General features: G+C 42.3%; 1 pseudogene; it reads right to left on the minus strand.

Moving 5' to 3' along the window:
• Positions 1 to 11,254, minus strand: part of LOC101968897 (heterogeneous nuclear ribonucleoprotein F-like) — a 37,390-nt pseudogene extending 26,136 nt beyond the window's left edge.
• Positions 11,255 to 11,748: the final 494 nt, after the last annotated feature.

The following is an 11,748-nucleotide window of genomic DNA, read 5'->3' on the forward strand; positions in this document are numbered from 1 at the left end:
GTACACAGATTTGGAGGTTTCACAGCATGGTGCCAGCATCATCTTGGCTCATGGTGGATGGTACTACAGTGTTGAGAGCATGTTTGAGAGGGAAAGATTACATAAAGCAAACAGAAAATCCAAGAGACTGTGATGCCATACTCTTTCCCGAGGTCAGTGCCCTTATTGATCTAAGGAGCTCCTGCTAGGCTCCACCTTTTCAAGGTCCACCACCTCCTCACACTACCACACTGGGAACAATGAACCCTTGGGGTACACACTCAAACCATATCCAAGTCATCACAGGGTTGAACTAGATAATCCCAAAGTTCCCTTCCAAGCTTATGAAATGCACTATGGTCACACCTTCTGAATCGATGAGCATAAATAACATAAGTGAGTAAAGTGAGTAAAAAGCAGTCTCACTTCCAGTGCAGATGTGTACCCCTGATACTCATTTTAAGACAGATGAAAATATCACATGGTTGGAAGAGATGTTGAGACATGATTTAGTGCAAGAGCGACATCTGCACAATATAGAAGCCTTCCATCTGTGTCAGGTGTTTTGGATTCTCTCCAGAGGTAGCCCTCCCAGGCCCTGCTTTGAGTCTAAGTCAGGGTAGGGAGACATTCAGTTCAACTAAACAAATATTCATGGAGAGTCCTTTTGTGTGCCATGTCATATTCTCAAATCTGCACACAGAAATATTAGAGTGAGTTCTTTCTACCTTAAAGAGTCCACATACTGTACCTACCTTGGGAGGAAACTGGTACTTAGAAAGACCAGGTTTTGTGAATGACATCACGGAATAAGAGGCATGGCTGGTGCAGGAAGCCAGAGATCTTGCCACACTATCAGGCTATCATGGGTCAACCCAGGGACCATTTTGTTGATGTCCAGACAAGGTTACTGTAGAATTCTTCTTGGAAGTAAAACTCTAGTCTGCCACACCAGACTGTGAGGATTTTGTCGTGATCAGTAGCCTGACCATCTCATATTGAGATTAATACTTTTTCTTCTTAATTGAAAGACATAATCTCTGCCCTTTTCCGTGTCTGGTCAGTGACTTACGTTCTCATTGAACACTTTGCAGAAGACCCAGATACAGCATCCTTGGGGCAGGATGGGAAAAGGAGAATTGGAACTCCTCACTTGAGCACTGTGAGATCTTCAGGGCCAAGCACTGTTGTGTGTTCCAGTGCCAGTTTGCAAAGTGTGTGCTTTCTTTCTCCAGAGGTGAGGAAACAGGCCAGGTTTCTGTCCTTGGCCTTGGTGAAAGCTTTGCTGTTAAAGGCTTCCCTTTTCTCTAACCTTTGACTCTTGACTAATTATAGATGGTCCTCAATTTATGATGATTTGACTTATGATTTTTTTTAAAGAGAGAGAGAGAGAGAGAGAATTTTTTAATATTTATTTTTTTAGTTTTCAGCGGACACATCTTATAATGCTGTGAAAGGGATTTAGTAGAAACCATACTTCTGATTTTGACTTTTGATCTTCCTCTGGACATACGCAGCATGACCCTCTGCCCTAATGCTGAGTGGTCATAGTGAGCGGCAGCTGCCCGTCACAAAGGGAAGCAGCCGGAGCTCTGCGGGGTGCCAGAGTGGCTAAGCCCTGAGGATTAGTAGATCAGGAGTATTTTGTGTACTTTCCATTTGCCATTTTACAACTTACAATGGGTGCATCAATGTAACCCCAAAGTAACTTGAGGTGAGATTTTTTTTTTTAAATGGGCCTTGGTATGGGCATCTATTTTAATTTGTTGCTTGCTTCTTCATATCCTTGAAATCATTTCATCTATTTTATAATCTCAAGGTCAGAATTGAACCATCAATTAAAAATTAAGCATAGGGCGACTGAGGTAGGAGGATTGTGAGTTCAAAGCCAGCCTCAGCAACTTAGAGAGGTGTTATGATTTAGATTTGTTGTCTCCCTAAACAAGTAAATAAATAAATAAAATTAAGCATAGGGACTGCTGTGGGCTGAATGGTGGCCCAAACACATCAGGTTCAAAGGTTCCTAATCCCTGGAACCTATAAATATTACCTCATTTGAAAAAAAGGATCTTTGCAGATGTGACTAAGTTAAGGATTTGGAGAAGGGGTGCTTGTCCTTGGAGAGGGAGAGGGAGATGACACAGAGAAGAAGGGAAGTGTGTCAAGAAGGTGGTGGAGATGGAGTGATAGGGCCACAAGCAAAGGGAAATGGCCGGAAGAGGTGGGGAGGAATGGATCCTCCTCCAGAGCCCGCGGAGGGTGGCCTGATGAGACTTTGATTTTGGCCTGGTGATGTTGATGTGGAATTCTTGACCTCCAGAACCGTGAGAGAAGAAATGTCTGTTGTTTGAAACCATCAGAATTGTGTTGTCGGTTATAGCAGCCACAGGAAACTAACAGAGATGAAGGAGCCTGGGCGCTGTTGTTAGGGCAGTCTGGTGAAGCCTAGAGATCCCTTCCCAGACGATGTTAAATTGTACAATAAGATCCACAGACCTATGCAGACAGCCAAAGACACTGAAATACACTTGTTAGAACACAAAGAAACAAAGTGGTGCAGCTTTGAGCACATTAATCAAGACAAGGCATTTCAAGCTGGGTATGGTGGTGTATGGTGGTAGACACAGCTGCTTGGGAGGCTGAGGCAGGAGGATTGCAAGTTCAAGGCCAGCCTGAGCAACGGAAAGAGACACTGTCTGAATATAAAACAGAAAGGCTAGGGGTGTAGTTCTGCATTTCAAATACAGAGAAGTTAGAGATGATTTTATTTTTTGAAAGACATCAGAGCACTTCACAACAGGTTGCTGTGACTCGGCCTGAGCCAACCCAGGAAAGATGGAGGGGCCTTTGAAAGGAGGTGGAGACCATGTGCCATCTATAGAAGTCTCAGCTTCCCCCTTGTTTTGAAGTCATTGCGAGGGTAGACAGCATTCCCAGATTCTTACAGAATCACTGGAAAATATTTGGTGTCCCCTGGTGACTTAAGTTATGGAGATGGCTCTGTGGTTGCCTACGTTTGTAATTGGAGAAAATGCTGAATTTTAAGTTGTGGACCTCAGGCACAAGACCCCAGTCTCAGTGGCAAAGGCAGAGCGCGTGGCGACCTGAAGGCCGAGGAGGGCCAAGCTGGCAGGGTGTTTGCAAGGACAGCGGTCTGCGCAGGCGCGGGTCCTCTCGCGCCCTGCCTCTGTAGGAGGCAGCAAGCGGTTAAGGCAGGCATGGCAAATTGGACAGGGTGTCAGGTTGACTATGAAATATGACGGATTAACAGCCGAGGCTGGTGGTGTGACCTGCTTTCAGACACTTCATTTAGAAGTTATCATATTGCTGGATGCTTCCTATAATTTGTGATGATGCTGATTGTGATAAATCGTGAGTTTCTGGCAAACTCCACCAGCCCGCTCCAGTGACTGAACAGAGAAAATGTGTAATTCTATGGGAACATTCATGCCACGAATGAGAGCGAGGGTCTGGCCGTAACAACAGAATGCTCAGTCAGTGAACAAAGTAATTAAATCAGGCTAATTAAATCACAATAAAAAATAATTTTAATTTAATTAATTTCTCTGCACTGATGGAACATTATGTGGAAACCAAGAGGCTTTCTGAACGCTAATAGAATTTAGGAGCTGGGACACCAAAGTTGTGGTCACTGGTGTGGTACGTGGGTTAATGCTGAGGGAATGAAATTAAAATACACTTACCCGAGCTGCTGATATGTTGACTGAGTCACAAATGGAAAATAATTTTGGAAGCCAGATAATGGGGTCTTGCCCTTTCCCTGTTAGGTTTCAGTACTAACTGGGCCAATAAATGTCAAATTTGGCAATAATTTAAAGTTCCTAAGTAAAATAGGTGGTGCATGATTGCCTCACTGTGTTGGAATTGGAGGGAATCCTTAGGTCAAGATCCCAGTGGTGAGTAGAAGTACTGTACTAGGGACACTTTCCTACTGTTAGACTATGGGTAGCCCTTGGGGTGATAACAGCCATAAAAGCCTTACAATTAGAATCCTGTGAGATCCCCCATCAAGGACTAAGCAAGTGGCAATGAGTTTTTAACATGAAAAATTTAGATGAGCTATAGAGAAGGACTTCCTGTGTGGGACAGATGTTAACCAATTACTTACTTCTTGAAGACATTAACTATGGCAAATCTCTCCCAGTCCCTCAAACCTTTTATCCCAAATCAAGCAGAGAGCTCTATACTAGCTGGAACTCAAATAATAATGATTAGATTAAATCATTGTGGTCTCATTAGAAATTTCTTCCCTCAGGGCTTGAATGTTAGGATGCATACTCTTCTTCCAGGGTTGCTTAGACGTTGTTGTTCGGTTCAGAAGCAGGAGGAGGCTCACACAAGACGACCTCTCAAGGTCACCTCCCTGAGACTAATTTTGTCATGTAAGCAACACTGGAATTCTAAGTGTGTGTTAGCAGGCGCTCGCGTAATTACCAACTGTGATTTTAGAGGAGTTCTGTGCTTTGGATCCCAATATTATTTATCATGCACGTTATTTTAATTAATATGTTGTGAGTGTGCCAACATTTGAACCAGACCTCATTATGACTAGTCGGGGCACCACATTGTTTGTGGAGTGGAATTGTTTTCTGGGATGCAGCTGTTTTCCCTCCTCGGCAGCCAGCAAGGGCAGGAGAGCCAAGAGCCACAGAGTGTGCAGCCATCCTCTGCCCTTGACTAGCCAGCAAGAGTTGTTTCTCCATCCCCTGGAGGGGTGGGCTTACCCCAGGGAGGACTCTGGAAGATGCATGAGGTTACCCTGGAGTAGGAAGGTGTCTGAGCAAGATGCATGAAGTTACCCTGGAGTAGGAAGCTGTCTGAGAGCTACACCACAGCCTCAGAAATACAGGGTCCAGGTGCCTGAAGAGGGAACTGAACCTTTTTTGTTGGTTGCTAGATCATGGGTGCAATCCAAGATGGCGCCATGTACATGAGCTGCAGCTACCAATCAATGCAACCAGAGGCCTGGTGGGTCCTGTTCTTCCTGCCAGTGCTTCCCACTCATCCTCTGAGGTTTAGAATGACATATTCCTGGAGGAGAATTTTGTCTTTCTGACTTAACCTATATTCTAGCCAGTTTGTTTGGTTGAATCCCAGCTTGGTCTACACCCTATGCTCCTTCTCCCCCAAATCTCCTTTCCTGTCTCCCCAAATGACCTTCTTCATGGAGGGAGACATGGTACAGATCATCCCAGAGGAACCCCTTTTCTTCCTAGGTCATCTTTCCATTCTAATATCTGCTGTCTCTTATATGATACTTCATGTTCTTGTATTTGCTAATAAGAATTAATGGCTTTGACCATTTTCCCACACTCAAAGAGAATCATAAGGTCTAGTCTTATCATATGATTTAAAACAGTGCTTCAGGGTTGGGGCTGCAGCTCAATGGCAGAGTGATTGCCTAGCCTATGCGAGGCTCTAGGATTAATCCCCAATACTGGGGGGAGGGGCAAAAAAGCTTCCAATAATATTATAAATGTCATTCACATCCAAAACCTGCCAAACAACATGTTAAGCACTTTATCTGCATCATTGCATTAAATTCTCCCAAGAACTCTATGAGGTAGGTGCTGTTTTAATTTCCTTCCTATAGATGAGGTAATGGTGGCTTATGGGACTTACATAACTTAACCCCAGTCACAGTGAAGTGGAGGCAGAGCTGCTGCTGGAATCCAGGTCCCTCTCTTTCCAAACCTCCTCTTCACCCTCATGCTGATGCACCCTGGGTTCTGCTCACCTTCTCCCAACACTGAGCTGTCCACCAATACGCACCTGTTCACCTGTACCCTTTGCCCAAGCTCCACATCCTCTCCTGACTCCTGTTTCCCAATCTGAAAAGCTATTTTCAAAAGGAAGACTTGGGACTACCTGAGAATGTTAGGGCTCTCCCTCTCCAAGCACTTACAAAGTCAATTAACTACACACTGTGTATCTATATTGGTCCAAGGATTCTGTTATGGGAGAAATCTCTTTAAAGGGCTTGCCTTAGAGACCGAAGGACATCTCAAATATTGGGCTTTCAATTAGCTGCGAGTCCCCAGCCTCTGTGCATGTCAAGTGGCTGTGTGTTCAGTGGTACACTCTGTGCTTTAGGGATAACTGGGGCCATTTGCAGGCGATAGACAGCTCATGTGCCACCCTGAGAGCTTCACGTTAATCATCACTGCTCTCTCACTTTTTGATCTTTTTTCTCCAAATTGACTTTGTCCGCTCTCATCCCCATCTCTGAGCCGGCCCCGCCCTTCTCTGTCCTCTTGACTCTGTGCAGTTGACTCCACATGATGATTGTCTGGGTGGCCTTTGCCTGCTTCATCCGTCTCTGCTGAAAAAAGAAGAAGAATAGAAAAACCCCGAAAGAGAAAATATTTACCAGTTCTGCAATGGCTTGAATTAATGAAATAATGCTGTGGGGCATTTAGATTGAACCTGTGTAATTGTAGGTTGCGAAGGATAATAGTAGCTCATGCAGGGATATCATTTTGTGCTATTTTACTTTCAGGTTTTTGTTAATCCAGTGGGTTTGGTGGAATTAGAGGGCTGCTGTGAAGGAAAAAAAAAAAAAAAAGCCCCACAACCTGCTGGTGTGAGAACGGCCTTGTCAAACTAGCAGGTAGCTGCACGTTTAGCCTTTATCCAGCGTACAATAAGGGCAATCACCAGGGCCTGTAGAAAGAGTATTGAACTGTCGACACAGGACATTTTTGTTGAAAGTAGTCCTTTTGATTTCATCTTCCTGGACTAATGTAATAAAAACAGACATTATGGAACACATTCATCTCAGTTTGATAGAGACCATCGTGAATACCCAGCAACGTTTGCAGTCATAAAGGTTATTTGACTGCTGTAAGTGACTTGGAAGATGATTGTTGATCCAGAGGTTGTGAACACCTTATTCCAGATAAGGATGGATAGCCGTTCCGTGGAGCGGGCCAGTGTGTGGAGAGGGTTGCCATGCTGTTTCTACTCAGAGAATACAGAACTTCTAAAAGCACCCCAAATCTCAGCCGCAAGCGCAATTCCTCTCATTAGCAAAGCCTCGTGTTTATCTTCAAGGAGGAAGAAAAGAAAACAAAGTGAAAAGAACTCAAAACTTATATTTGCTGATCCGATGGCTGTTTCTATGGAAACAGTAATGGAGTCAGGAACCAGCCCATGAGCAGCCAGGGTCAGAGGCCTGGTTCATGTCAGTCTCTCCATATTCTTGAATTCCATCGTCTGTGGCTCTGTGAGTTTATGACCTCAGTGGGGGCCATTGGCAAAGAAAGGAGCTTCACATAACTGGAGAATTTAGGAGTTTTGCCCCAAACAAAAAGCTCACAGATGTTAGGCTAACTCTGGCCTTTGAAAGGATCCAAACTTACTAAACCTTCTCATTCCTTTGCTACTTGAAGCATTCCAAGTTTGTTGTAACATGCTAAACATCACTCCCAACATTTATTTGGGTGGTTACTAGGGTGTTATTTTTCATGCACCCGTAAAAGGGCACTGGAAGGAACAGCTTATTCTCCATCAATTATATCCTGCCCTGAGCTTCTAGGTAGCATTGTGCTGGATGATAGAATGAGAACAGGTGAGTAATTGCAGATTGGATTCGAAATACAGTATATAAATATAAATAATATAGTTCCTCCAACTGAATGAAAAGCATGAGCTGATATTCCTTTGAGACTCAAAAGGCTTAGGTCTCATTTTTCTAATAGTTACTCTTTTTTAAAAAAATTAATTTTTCATTTGTTCTAATTAGTTATACATGGTAGCCGAATGCATTTCGACTCATTGTACACAAATGGAGCACAACTTTTTATTTATCTGATTGTACATGATGCAGAGTCACACCATTTGTGCAATCATTCATGTACGTAGGGTAATAATGCCCATCTCATTCCACTATCTTTCTCACCCCATAGCCCTTCCCCTCCCTTTAAGTCCCTCTTCCCAATCCTAAATTCCTCCATTCTTCCCTTGTCCCCCCTTCCCCCATTATGGATCAGCATCTGTTTATCAGAGAAAACATTTGGCCTTTGTTTTGGGGGGGTTGGCTTACTTCACGTAGTATGATATTCTCCAACTCTGTCCATTTCCCTGCAAATGCCACATTTTCATTGTTCTTTAAGGTTAAGTAATATTCCATTGTGTATGTATTCCAAAGTTTCTTTTCCATTCATCTATTGAAGGGCATCTAGTTTGGTTCCATAGTTTAGCTATTGTGAATTGAGCTGCTATAAATATTGATGTGGCTGCATTACTAGCTGATTTTAAGTCCTTTGGGTATATACGGAGGAGTGGAATAGCTGGGTCAAATGGTGGTTTCATTCCAAGTTTTCTAAGGAATTTCCATACTGCTTTCCAGATTGGTTGTACCAATTTGTAGTCCCACCAGTATGAGTGTGCCTTTTCTCCCACATCCTCACTAACACTTATTGTTGCTTGTATTCTTGATAATTGCTATTCTGATTAGAGTGAGATGAAATCTTAGAATTTTTTGATTTGCATTTCTTTAGTTGCTAGAGATGTTGAACATTTTTTTTTATATACATTTGCTGATCAAATTGTATTTCTTCTTCTGTGAAGTGTCTGTTCTGTTCCTTAGCCCATTTATTGATTGGGTTATTATTTTTTTTTTTGGTATTAGTTTTTTGAGTTCTTTATATATCCTGGAGATTAGTGTTCTATCTGATGTGTGTGTGGTAAAGATTTTTCTCCCCTTCTGTAGGCTCTCTCTTCACATTATTGTTTCCTTTGCTGAGAAGAAACTATTTAGTTTGAATCTTTCCCATTTATTGTTTCTTCATTTTATTTATTACACTTCAGGAATTTTGTTAAGGAAGTCATTTCCTAAGCCAACATGATGAAGATTTGGGCCTACTTTTTCTTCCATTAGGAGCAGGGTCTCTGGTCTAATTCCTAGGTCCTTGATCCACTTTGAGTTGAGTTTTGTGCAAGGTGAGAAATAGGGATTTAATTTCATTTTGATGCATATGGATTTCCAGTTTTCCTAGCACCATTTGTTGAATAGGCTATCTTTTCCCCAGAGTATGTTTTCGGCACCTTTGTCTCATATGAAATAATTGTGGGTTTGTCTCTGTGTCCTCTATTCTGTACCATTGGTCTATGTGTCTATTTTGGTGCCAATACCATGCTGTTTTTGATTCTATAACTCTGTAGTATAGTTTATGGTCTGGTATTGTGATACCTCTTGCTTCACTTTTCTTGCTAAGTATTGCTTTATCTATTCCGGGTCTCTTATTTTTCCAAAAGAATTTCATGATTGCTTTTTCTATTTCTGTGAGAAATGTTGTTGGGATTTTAGTTGGAATAGCATTAAATCTGTATAATGTTTTTGGTAGTGTGGTCTTTCTGACAACATTAATTCTGCTTATCCAAGGACAAAGGAGATCTTTGCATATTCTAAGGTCTTCTTCAATTTCTTTTTTTAGTGTTCTGTAGTTTTCATTGTAGAGGTCTTTCACCTTTTTTGTTAGATTGATTTCCAAGTTTTTTTTTTTTATGAGTGGGGTAATTTTCCTAATTTCTCTTTTAGAAGATTCATCTCTAAAGTACAGAAATGCATTTGATTTTTGGGTGTTGATTTTATATCCTGCTACTTTGCTGAATTTTTTTATTAGTTCTAGAAGTTTTCTGGTGGAATTTTTTGGATCCTTTAAGTATTGAATTATGTCATGGGCAAATAGTGATAGTTTGAGTTTTTCTTTTCCTGTTCATATCCCTTTAATTATTTTGTCTGTCTAATTGCTCTGGCCATTGTTTCAAGGACTATGTTAAATAGAAGTGGTGAAAGAGGGCCCTGTCTTGTTTCAGTTTTTAGAGGGAATGCTTTCAATTTTTCTCCATTTAGAATGATGTTGGCCATGGGCGTAGCATATATAGCTTTTACAATGTTGAGATCTTCCTACTATCCCTAATTTTTCTAGTGCTTTGAACATGAAGGGATGCTGTATTTTGTCAAATGCTTTTTTTTTTTGCATCTATTGAGATGATCATATGATTCTTATCTTTAAGTCTATTGATATGATTTCTCTATGTTGAACCAACCCTGCATCCCTGGGATGAACCCCACTTGGTCATGGTGTACTATCTTTTTAATATGTTCTTGTATGTGATTTGCAAGAATTTAATTGAGGATTTTTGCATCTATGTTCATCAAGGATAGGTTTTACAGTTTCTACCTTATAGACTCATAGTATCCCTACAGGTTTCTAATACCTTGCCTTTAAGGGAGAGATCAATATTAACAGCACCCAATACAAACAATATGCAGCCTTAAACCAAAATAGCTCCTATTAAGACATTTATAGTTTTGTCACAAAAAAAAAAACAACAGAAGTGATGTGTTTGATTATTGTCTACAATATAAACAGTAGGTTTCCAAAAGGGTCCACAGTTTATAATGGTGGACAAAGAGACTACAGGGGGCGGAGTGTAAGATGAGATGTTACTGAGGTAAGAGGTGAGAATGTAGAGGTATTAGATCACAGAAAGTGTGAAAGAGGAATCAAAATAAATTGGCTGTTAGTAGGAGAAAAGGGAGAAAGAGATTCCAGGGAGACAGACAAATGGGCAAAAATATAGAGGGACAGTAAAATAAATAAATAAATAGATAAATAAATAAATAAATAATACAAAATAAAAAAGGAAAAAAATGTAAAAACAAAATAAAATAATATACAACAAAAACATAATATACTACTCAGACATCCCAGTTCTCAGTAGCCTGAAGCATGAAAATTACTTGGTTTCACGAATGTTGGGGATGTGGGCGGGGCGGTGGGGGGGGAGAAAAAAATATCTCAAAGGAAAATTGAACCATTGTTTCTGTTGGAGTTTAGTATCCTCCCAGCTTCCCTTCTCATCTGATAGGCGGGGTTGTCTGGAGTTTGCTGGTATATCCACTCTCAGGATGATGAGGTTATTAGGGTGGGTGGGTTAGTCCTGGAGGTGGAACTCCTGGAGGTGGGGTACAGCGATTGTGGGCCCCTGTTGGAAGACTCTACCCCAGGAATCTCCTTTGGTGTCTACTTGTGTGATATGGGAGCCTGGTCTTAGCCCCTTACATCCCCTGTGGACCCTATTAATTCCTGGTCTCTAATTTAGTTTCTAAACTGTCTCCCTCTTGCCCCAGCCCTTTTGATTTTCCAATCAGGACCCACTCTCTCCAGACCTGTGTACCTGCTGCGAACAGCTGTTCTGTATCAGGCAGATCAGGACCAGGCATCGAGAGCTGTGGGCTGGCCATGTGCCTGCAAGCGCTGGGCCAGGTTGGTGGCTGGGGTAAGGGTTGGGAGGCTGGGATTGGGGAGCCGGAGGGCCCTGTTGTTGCCAAACCTGAGCAACCAGGTGATGGATGGATGCCTGATTGGGAACAGAGACAGGGACTAGGCTGATGTTGGGTTCCAGCAAGTGCTGCCTGAGTTGGTCCTGGGAACACAGTGGGTGCGGGGCTGGTTGGCTGGGTGACCCAGGATCCAGATGCCCTCATACCCTCTTCCAACCTACCAATCCCAATCCTGTGGAAAGCTCTCTCCTGTCTCTGCAGCAAGATGGTGGCTATTAATATACCGAGCAAGGAGACCTCAGGTGTAACCAAGCCTGCAGGGACCTTGGTGATGGTCCAGGCCCTGGATGTTGTCCCTAAATGGAAGTGGCTGCATCTCTAGTTGGTGGGGATACAAGCAGCTAATCTGTAGGTACCTTGATGTTGGGCTTCCAGACCCTGCCAGTGTCCCAATA

The sequence above is a fragment of the Ictidomys tridecemlineatus genome, chromosome 7 (genome assembly GCF_052094955.1).
Source record: "Ictidomys tridecemlineatus isolate mIctTri1 chromosome 7, mIctTri1.hap1, whole genome shotgun sequence".
Lineage (NCBI taxonomy): Eukaryota > Metazoa > Chordata > Mammalia > Rodentia > Sciuridae > Ictidomys > Ictidomys tridecemlineatus.